Genomic DNA, 9,554 nt, shown 5'->3' with positions numbered 1-9,554 from the left:
CTTATCGTAAAACTTGTTTTTTGACTGGGTATAGTGTAAAAATTCTGACGGGAAATTTTCCCATACTTTTTCTGTAGTAGAACATAACCAAATTTTAAATTTTGATAACTCCAGTGGAGTACTTTTATTAGCGCTTATGTTTCCTATTACAGTTTCTGTGGGACGTACAGAAGATTTGCAATGAAAAAATATTTGGTATTAAGAAATGCATGAATCACCCTTTATAAGCATCTCCCTGGCTGGTTTTAAGGCAGAGTCGTACTTCAAATGAAATATATGTGAATACTTCATTCATACAACTAAAATAAGTTGACCTGATCGCGAGTGACTATGAAGAATCGGGATAAGTAATTTGTCGTGTAGAATAAAGTTCTACAACCAAATTACAATTATACACACTAATGGTTCTATTCAGACACTTCATGTGGGATCTGAAAGCATTTCATTTTATTTTGCTCTAATTACCATATTAGATCTAACTGGTTCATTTTGGAACGGAAGGTATAATGGAATGGTGTAAGATTCTACATCAGTGACAGGATGAAGCAGCAATGTGTCTTTTTAATTATATCTTATTATCACCAATATTGATGATACTAATCAACAGTTTTCACTCCCGAACAAACACACACTTAATGGGTTATAAATTTTAAAAAGTTTAAGAATATTCTTTTAATTAATCTAAGTAATAATTGCACAGCAAATATTCACAAAACAATGTCAAATATAAAATTTGTATACCTTTTTTTCTATGTACCATTGAATAAATTCTCTATGCATATTATTGGAGTCTTAGATACATCGGTTTTTTTTCTCAATCGAAGTCATGTTTTTTTTTTATCTAGAAGAAAGATCACCTCTGACGAATCCATCTTTGAGTACATTAATTAGTCCACCATTTTATAGTTGTAGAAAAAACTCACACACGCACACACGCACAATAAGTATATAAGTATAAATAAATGTTATTTCAAAGGAAGCTGTTCAGCATATTTCTTTTTAACTTGAGGCGAAATGCATTTCAAACCATTAAATACGTTAACCGTCTTGTTGGCATATTTTTTCGATAGAACATCAATAATGTAAGATTTTATTCATTTCATTGTAGTGGCTGTGCAAAGTGCAAGTAAGTATATAAAGAATAAAAAACCAAACAAATTTGACTAAACTAAAAACAATGAGAGAAATAAAACATGTCAGGAGTATTAATCTATAACTTGTAATTGAATAGCAATAAACAACAACAGTGAAACTTTTCCAGAACGTCATATCTCTTGTGTTGGAATTCTTCACAACAGAGTCTAAAATGATTTATTAATAAGGCAATTTATTATATGAGGATTTTGAAGGTATAATTCGGAAATATGTATAATTGCATTATTACTTACATAACACAACACTTTTTTAATTTTTAGGAGAAGTATGTACCATGTTTATAGAGGAAAAGTCTATGAACACAATGAATAAACACCCATATCAACCCGTGTCAACGCATTAAAACTATTCACTTCATTGATTTTGATATGGGATATCCAGATCTTATTGACAAATATTCTGTTTCTGAAAAAAAAACCCATATCATAGAAGATTGATTTTCGTATTGTCAGCTAATATATTCTTGTATTTTTCACTTGGAACTTTATATTTTCATCTTTACTTTGACACGTATTTCCCATACTGTTTAACAAATATATCGAAGTTGGTGTCTTCTTTGCTGCACATGTATTTTAATTGTTATGAGTTCTTTTTATTTTCACTTATTTATTGTTTATATCTTTTGTACAGTTTTATCGACTGCTTTTACCAATTTTGAGAGGTGGCAATTTTATGCTGCCCGTTTGTACAGGAAATAGTGAACCGTAATGGAAACGGGAGATTTAACGCGTAATTAAACCTGGTTTAACCCACGATTTTCATCGCAATGGTCGAAGTCAGGACCATTGCGATGATTTCCCTTGATATTGCCATTTGTTATACAAACTTTACTTTTGGGCTATTCTTTTTGAATATTGACTAGAGTTTATCAGTTCGGTAATGTTATAATCCTTCTTTGAATCAGTAACGCATATCGAGATTTCATCAATTTTCATTTTGAATTGTTGGTTTTACTGACTCTTATCAGAAAACAAATTAAGCTATATAATGGGTTAACTGTTGATATTGTAGAACACATTCACCTTCTCGACAAACTGGAATCATTGACTTTGGTTCATTTTTTACGAAACAACCACAGTTTGTTGTATTTGATTAAAGTACTCTGTTCAGCAAGTAGTTTTCAATGATTTAAAAAAAAATAGCGCTTAAAGTTTATTCAGGTTACCATTGACACACAATGGTTTAATGGCAAAACAAGAGTTTATAAAATGTAAAACGAAATAAATTTTGCATTAAATATGCAATAGACTAGAAGTTTATTAACTTCACTATGAAACAAGCATATTTTATGGTTATATTTTAGACATGTCACAGTCATGTTTGTTATTGCAAATGTAATATTGAGAACATAATCGTTAAAAAGGTTGGTTGAAGTTGTATACACAGGTTGTTAAAGAGTAATCAAGGGAACCAAGGTTATAGGGTAATCAAAAGAATGTAATCCAGGGACAAAGACCAGACATGGAAAACAGACATACACAACAAAGAACATAAAGTACCTAAAATCATAAATACAAAGTAACAAAAGTAAATGAGCAACTCGGACTCCACTAAAAACTGGGAGCATGGACCAGGTGCACCGGTAGGGTAAACAATTTGTTAATGTGCTACAAATCATGCTTCACATCAATTTGACGAGTGGCAAGGCATACTTTGTTCAAATCCGGATAATTTATTGAAATCATGCCCATTACATTGAACAAATATATTGTCGAATAAAAATCAAAAGAAAACTTGCTCCGAATGAATCAAATGTGCACTATATGTATCTTCGACCATGCTACGTCTTCTTAATATTTTGTTTTAAAACTCCATAAGAAAGAGTGATATGTTTTAAATTTAAACCTGGATTTTTGTGGTCTGAGCACACATCTTATCTGAGGTAATATTCTGAATAAAGGGTAATAACAACATTACCGAACTGTTAAAACCTAGGCTGTGATCAAAAGGAATCGTCAGAATGAAGCCATTGTAACAAATGGCAATATCAGGGTAAAAACCGGAGACTTGGAAACCACCGCAATCGTCCTGTCCTGGTACAGGCATTTCTAAATGTAAGGTGGATTAAACCAGGTTTATAGCGCGCATAGCCTCCCGCTTCCATTATGGTTCATTATTTCCGGTAATTTTCAACACAAATGGGCAACATAAACGTAACATCGGTAATATATTTTAATATAAATACCGAATATAAAATTAAATGTTTTTTGAAACATTTATACAGAAAGCCTAAAATGGTTTTCTATTCTTACGTTAGTAGACATATAGTTGATATTTTTATAAAAAGAAATGCCTAAATTTCTGCATACAAAGATTTACAAACGATTTCTTTTGCAATAACCATAAATAATAATGATAAAGAAACAAGGACAGCAATTTAATCAAGCAAATTGCCTGAAGGTCAAGTATGAGAATTACATTCTTGTTTCATCAATGCGTTTCATCAATGCGTTTTTTGTTACAACGACAAGTCATTTCCTTCATTGTTAATGAATGACAGAACAAAGGTTCATTAATAAGAGTGTGTTTTCAATAGCGCAGCAAGAAAAATGGTAATTACTTATTTTATTTCTCTTATTTTATTTTCTTATTTTAAAAAGTCCAAACTTTTTAAAAAGAAGTGTGAAAGGTCCAAACTTTTTAAAAAGAAGTGTGAAAGGTTCAAACTTTTTTATACAGATATAGAATGGTTGTTAATTGCACATGAACTTAATAAAGTACATACATTTAGTGGTTGGATGTCTGACACTTTCTAAGCACGCGTTTATCAATTCCAGATGTAAACACTAAAACTTTCTAGTAACGAACGCAGTACATATTTTTGAAACGTACGGATGTTCTGTGTCTTTGAAAAATATACCGATACCTACGTTAACATTACAAGTGTCAACGTTTGACGATGGTATTAAAATTTAGAGAAAAAAAACACGTACAGCTAAAAGAGATTCATGGGACTATTGGAGTTAAAAACCCTTGACTTCAATGAACGATTGAATATATCTTAAAAGAACAGTTTCTTTAACATTACTAAAACACTGGTAGAAAATTCACTATCATTTCCCAAGAAAATATAATTCACTTCTAAAAATCTACCGTATAAGTAAGTTCCAACTTGAGACAGTTGTCGACGTACACCAACACTTTGACTTTAATTTTTCCTACCTACAGTTTCGCATGAACAGCTAAATTTTGTGGATTAGATTTTTAATACACTAATAGTGTTAAAATGATATGATTTATGAAAAATAGCTCATGGATTAATATGAATGAGGAAAAAGAAACGATGTAAAATATCACGCATATAAATATAGCAAATTTTGGTATGCTGTACACTGTTCCAAGGAATAGCCTCCATTTTGCAGCATTATAAACAAATATATACGGAGATCTAAATCCAAAACTGAAATAAAAAAAAGAAGTTCACAAAACAAAAATCGGAATGAGAGCCAAATCAAGCTTCGAGAGTCAAACCTAGTATACTTAAAAGAGGTTTCATATATTTCATGAACTGTGCTATGCGTATTTAAATATATTGATGTTTCTAGGTTATTTGCAGTATAAAAAGTACCCTATTTGTTAGAATGGTTTTCTCTTTCATTATGTAATTTGATACCATTTATAGTTTATGTCAAATCTATTAAGACTACGGTATTACAAAACCACCAATAAAATATGTCTGAAAACTAGAAATGTTGAAATCAAACCAGATTAAAGTCTTGTTAAAAAAAGCGGCCTATCTGTCTGTCAATATAAAGATAATCAATTTGTCTCTTGAACATAAACAAATTTCGAACCATTTACCCTTATAAGAAAATAAGTTGACCGGAACCATTTTTTTAGCAGCAGTTTTATTCTCCTTTGTTAGAGAACTGTTGAATTAGGACTAATGTAAAAACAAAGACATTATAGATGTAAATTCTTAGCAAATCATACACTACTAATTTGGTCCTGAGGTTTAAAAAATGGGGCTGAAAGCGACGTCGTCGTCCATATTCACTTGATTTTCGTGCGATGACTATGATTATGGTTGATAAATTTTTATGAAATTTTTATATGATTTTACTAACTACTAATTAATGATAGCTCCTATCTATTTTTTTTAGTTTATGGCCCTAAAATTTTAAAATTATTAACATGACATGGCAAGTTCAACACATCCAGGCAAGTACACCTTCAAAGAAGAATATGTATATGACATGTCTTATGATTGTGGCAAGTCATTGTGGAATTTGTTCCCTATTTATTGATATCAGTGGATATTTAGTAACACATGTTAATATATTATTATATTATATTTATAAACATGTGCATAATTCAATTACTGATTTCAGTAAATGGAGAAGTTTTCTGGACGATGCAAACACGTTCTCCCTACCGGTGCACTTGGGCCATGCTCCCAGTTTTAACTGGAGTCCGAGTTTCTCATATACTTTTGTTACTTTGTATGTATTATTTTAGTTAATTTATGTTCATTGTTGTGTCTGATCTTTGTCCCTGGATTACATTCCTTTGATTTCCGCTAGAACCTTGGTTCCATTGGTTACTCTTGATCAAGATAAAACGTATGTATGTTCTAATTTGCTCTTTTGGCAATACTAGTCTGCGTCCATACTTGCCCCTCGGGCAATATCAGTCTGTGTCAACACTTTTTATGAGCAACTCGGCGGGTGTTTCTAGAAAAGCAGAGGACGCTTACCCTACCCGTGCAAGTTGATCCGAGTCCGAGTTGCTCATTTGCTTTTGTAACTTTGTATGTATGATTTTAGTTACTTTATGTTCTTTGTTGTGTATATCTGTTTTCCATGTCTGGTCTTTGTCGCTGGATTACAGTCTTACTATAACCTTGGTTCCCTTGATTACGCTTTGTTATAATATACAAAAACCACGTTGATAAAAGCTATCACTCACCATCAATAGCGCCTTAAAATAATTTAACTTTTGAATTTTGATGTTGATTTTTTCAGATTTGTATATTTGTTGTTTCCCTTTGTTCGTTTATATCGAATGCAGTGCCACTCTCAGCGCTTCTAATCTAATCTTCAGATGGTAACTAACTCATATTAAAATCAACAACGTGTTATTGTAACCAAATCTGGCTTGATGGTATATATTGGCCCAAAGAAAAAACGAATGTGGAATTACTTTTAATATAGAAGGCATTGCAAAGTACAAAATAAGAACATAGAGACATATAAATGCGCATACAAAATAAATCAATTATCAAATATATGCAAATTATAGAACATTGTTGCAAATATTCAAATAAATAGCATCAATCAAATTGCATTAGTATCTTCAAACATATTGAACACATGTTTCATTTATAACTCATGATATGATCCTTTTTTTCTCCATTTTTTCTTGAATAATGATTCATCCATATATTAAGGTTAACTTTGTTCTCTATAATCATATTACCATACATAAAAGAGTATTCGACCTGTATCATATTAGGGTAATAACTTGAAAAAAAAACTGGTATGCATATTATATCCGACCTAAACTTATCTCTAGAGTTTGATACTGGAATGTCAAATTTCAGAGCAGCATACTTACGAACAGTGGCAATAACAAAGGTGCGAAGACAATTGAAGCATAATTGCTGGTGTTAATAGCACAACGACGGGACATGGAGACCGACATCTTGTCACACACCATCATATTCTCATCTCTGGAAGGAGAAAGCTGTTCTTCCCGACTTTTCCATGAGTAGAATACTTAGGTTTGTGTTGAAGTCGTGTTAATATATCATCATAACTATATAGAGATAAGAAGAGGAACACCATGTTAAGCAGATATGGTGTTTCAAAGACAAATGGAAACCAACGATCATTTTAATTAAGCAAATAATGAAAAATCGTGATGAAGCTCATACACAATACCAAAAAGACAATATAATGATCATTAACAGATGTAGCGTTCAAAATATCAAAGCAAAACAATAAATAGATGCTGACAATGACCACATAATAATAATTGCAACGAAAACAAGATAAAGAATAGAACAGTAAAAGAAAAACTCCGCTAACATGCCAGCTCATTGAAAAAATTTAGACTTAAGAAAAAGTTTCAATTTTATAATGTAGTTTCCCATTTTGTGAAATAAACATTAAGTTGGTAAGTTCGAAGAGGCTTAGATTGGGCAGGTAAAAAAAAGAAGTTTAACTTTGAAAAATTATAAAAGAAAGGAAGTAAAAGCGAAGTCGAATTTTAGCAAATATTTTATGAGCAACTCGGCGGGTGTTTCTAGAAAAGCAGAGGACGCTTACCCTACCCGTGCACCTGGTCCATGATACCAATTTTTAGTGGAGTCCGTGTTGGTCATTTGTTATTGTTACTTTTTATGTATGATTTTAGTTACTTTATGTTCTTGGTTGTGTGTGTCTGTTTTCTATGTCTGGACTTTGTCCCTGGATTACATTCTTTTGATTACCACTATAACCTTGGTTCCCTGGATTACTCTTTAACGTAGCACAGTGTTTAAAAAAACGTTCTGACACTGGTGTTTATACAGATGTAGACATATCTTCTTTAACTTGTTCGCGTGAGTACTTTTAACTAAACATATTATAGTATTTCTAGACATGCAAATGAGATAAGAATTTTTACGAAGTCAGGGGCCGTAACCAAAAATCACTCGATCAGGACAAATTAAAATTTTAACTGTAACACATCTAGATATAGATATAAACCAAATATCAGATGGGATCTTTAAAGGCAATTGATGTGAAATGGCGGACAGAACCTTAAACTATGTTTCGCTGGTAGGTTGAAAAAAAATCGTGATTAATTCGTGCTTTATTGTAGAAATATTCAATGACAACTTCACACAAGCAACAGAAGGAATAGGATCATCAGGGATTTTTTGCTACCTTGTTTTCGAGACAGATTTAACTTTCATTTTCGATGTGCCAGTCATCTGTTAAATTATTTGTCAATTATCGTGTACCTAGTGAATTGTTGGAATGAAGTGTTAATCTTATTCAGAGTGAATATTATAGGTTACAATAAGCGATAACGAATATTTTCATGAACGAAGTACTACTGTAATCTTCGTTGACAATATTAAGTCAAATATACATTTTAGGCTGCTCCTTGAACCTTGAGAATATCTCCAACAAATTTGAAAGGACAAAATGCTTTGTGGTGATTATACGTCTCCCTGGACGCCCAGATGCAAGAATGATAAGGATAAATCGCGTTTAAATATTTCAAAGATAAAAAATAACGTGTACTTTTATTATAAAATATAAATACAATAACGAAAATAAAACATTCTGTCCTCAACGATGCTTGACAAGTGTATCATAGCACAGACATACCCTTTTTAGCTATCTTGCTTGTTCTGTTTCATAGACATGCGAATTTACTTGTTTTAAACTATAATGATGACATACTCATTTTTAATGGTAACACCCAAGGCCATTACATACTAGCATTATACGATGTACAAAACATATCTTTTCTCTCCAATAATCAGTGCTTCAATAATAAATTTTATCTGACATTTGAATCAGAAATGTCGATGGAGCAATTATTCAATTTCTGTAGGAATGATTAACAATTCAATTTGCTTCGGTCTCTTATGTATATTTTTGTTATGTAATTGTATGGGTTAATGTTGATCAATGAGTAAAATTGAAATAAAAGTACATTAAATAACAGACTTTACCTCATAAATTGACACGCTAATGTCATTAAAGCTACGGGGCAGCATAAATAAATTATTTCTAAAAGATGTCTAAAGGTTACCAACATAATGACAGAAATCATCCAACCTAATACAACCTACTAAGGTTTGTGTTTCAGTAGGTTCTGATCTTCATTAACATGATTAAATGGTTTGTCATATACATTAATTTATTGTGTGTCTATTTCTCATGGTTGAATATTGAAGAGGATAGATACATTAATCTAACAAGCATATGATATCACAAAAGATTTAGCTTTCGTTGAAGTAGAACGTCATCGATGACGTCAATGGCAGAAAGTAAGTATCTTATCGCTATGAATGCTATTTTTCAGTTTCGAAGACAAACATATTATGTTGTTTAAGAAGGCACGTTCAATATTAAAGTTCTTATCAACGGACAGCGATATGACTCAAGTTACGATTATCACTTGGACGGGTGGTAACAACTCAATAAAATAGGATGAAACTTCTTTGGATGAATAAGCACTCCTATAAATGTGGTTTCCCTTGATTTTACGTAAACTTTATATTGATTAATTGTTGCTTCCAGTTGTTATCAGGTGCTGTATTTATACTGTAATACTGCAATCTCCCTATTTGCGCATGTAAAACATTGATTGTTTATTCATAAGGCTTTGATATGCCAATGTCATATTAATACTATAAGCCACGCCCACTGCTTGAATATTTACATGTTTGATCGCCA

General features: G+C 31.7%; 1 long non-coding RNA gene across 1 annotated transcript; it reads left to right on the top strand.

Annotated features, from left to right (window-relative positions):
- The first annotated feature begins 468 nt into the window (after positions 1-468).
- On the top strand, positions 469-3,886 carry LOC148622036 (uncharacterized). Its single transcript, XR_015920540.1, has 2 exons — positions 469-1,126; positions 1,416-3,886. It is a non-coding gene; the product is annotated as an uncharacterized LOC148622036 (long non-coding RNA).
- Positions 3,887-9,554: the final 5,668 nt, after the last annotated feature.

The sequence above is a fragment of the Perna viridis genome, chromosome 3, assembly GCF_037379345.1.
Source record: "Perna viridis isolate PV_CMFRI_1.1 ecotype Kerala chromosome 3, ASM3737934v1, whole genome shotgun sequence".
NCBI lineage: Eukaryota > Metazoa > Mollusca > Bivalvia > Mytilida > Mytilidae > Perna > Perna viridis.
The sequence above is the reverse complement of the archived record's forward strand: the minus strand, read 5'-3'. Positions and strand labels throughout refer to the sequence as shown.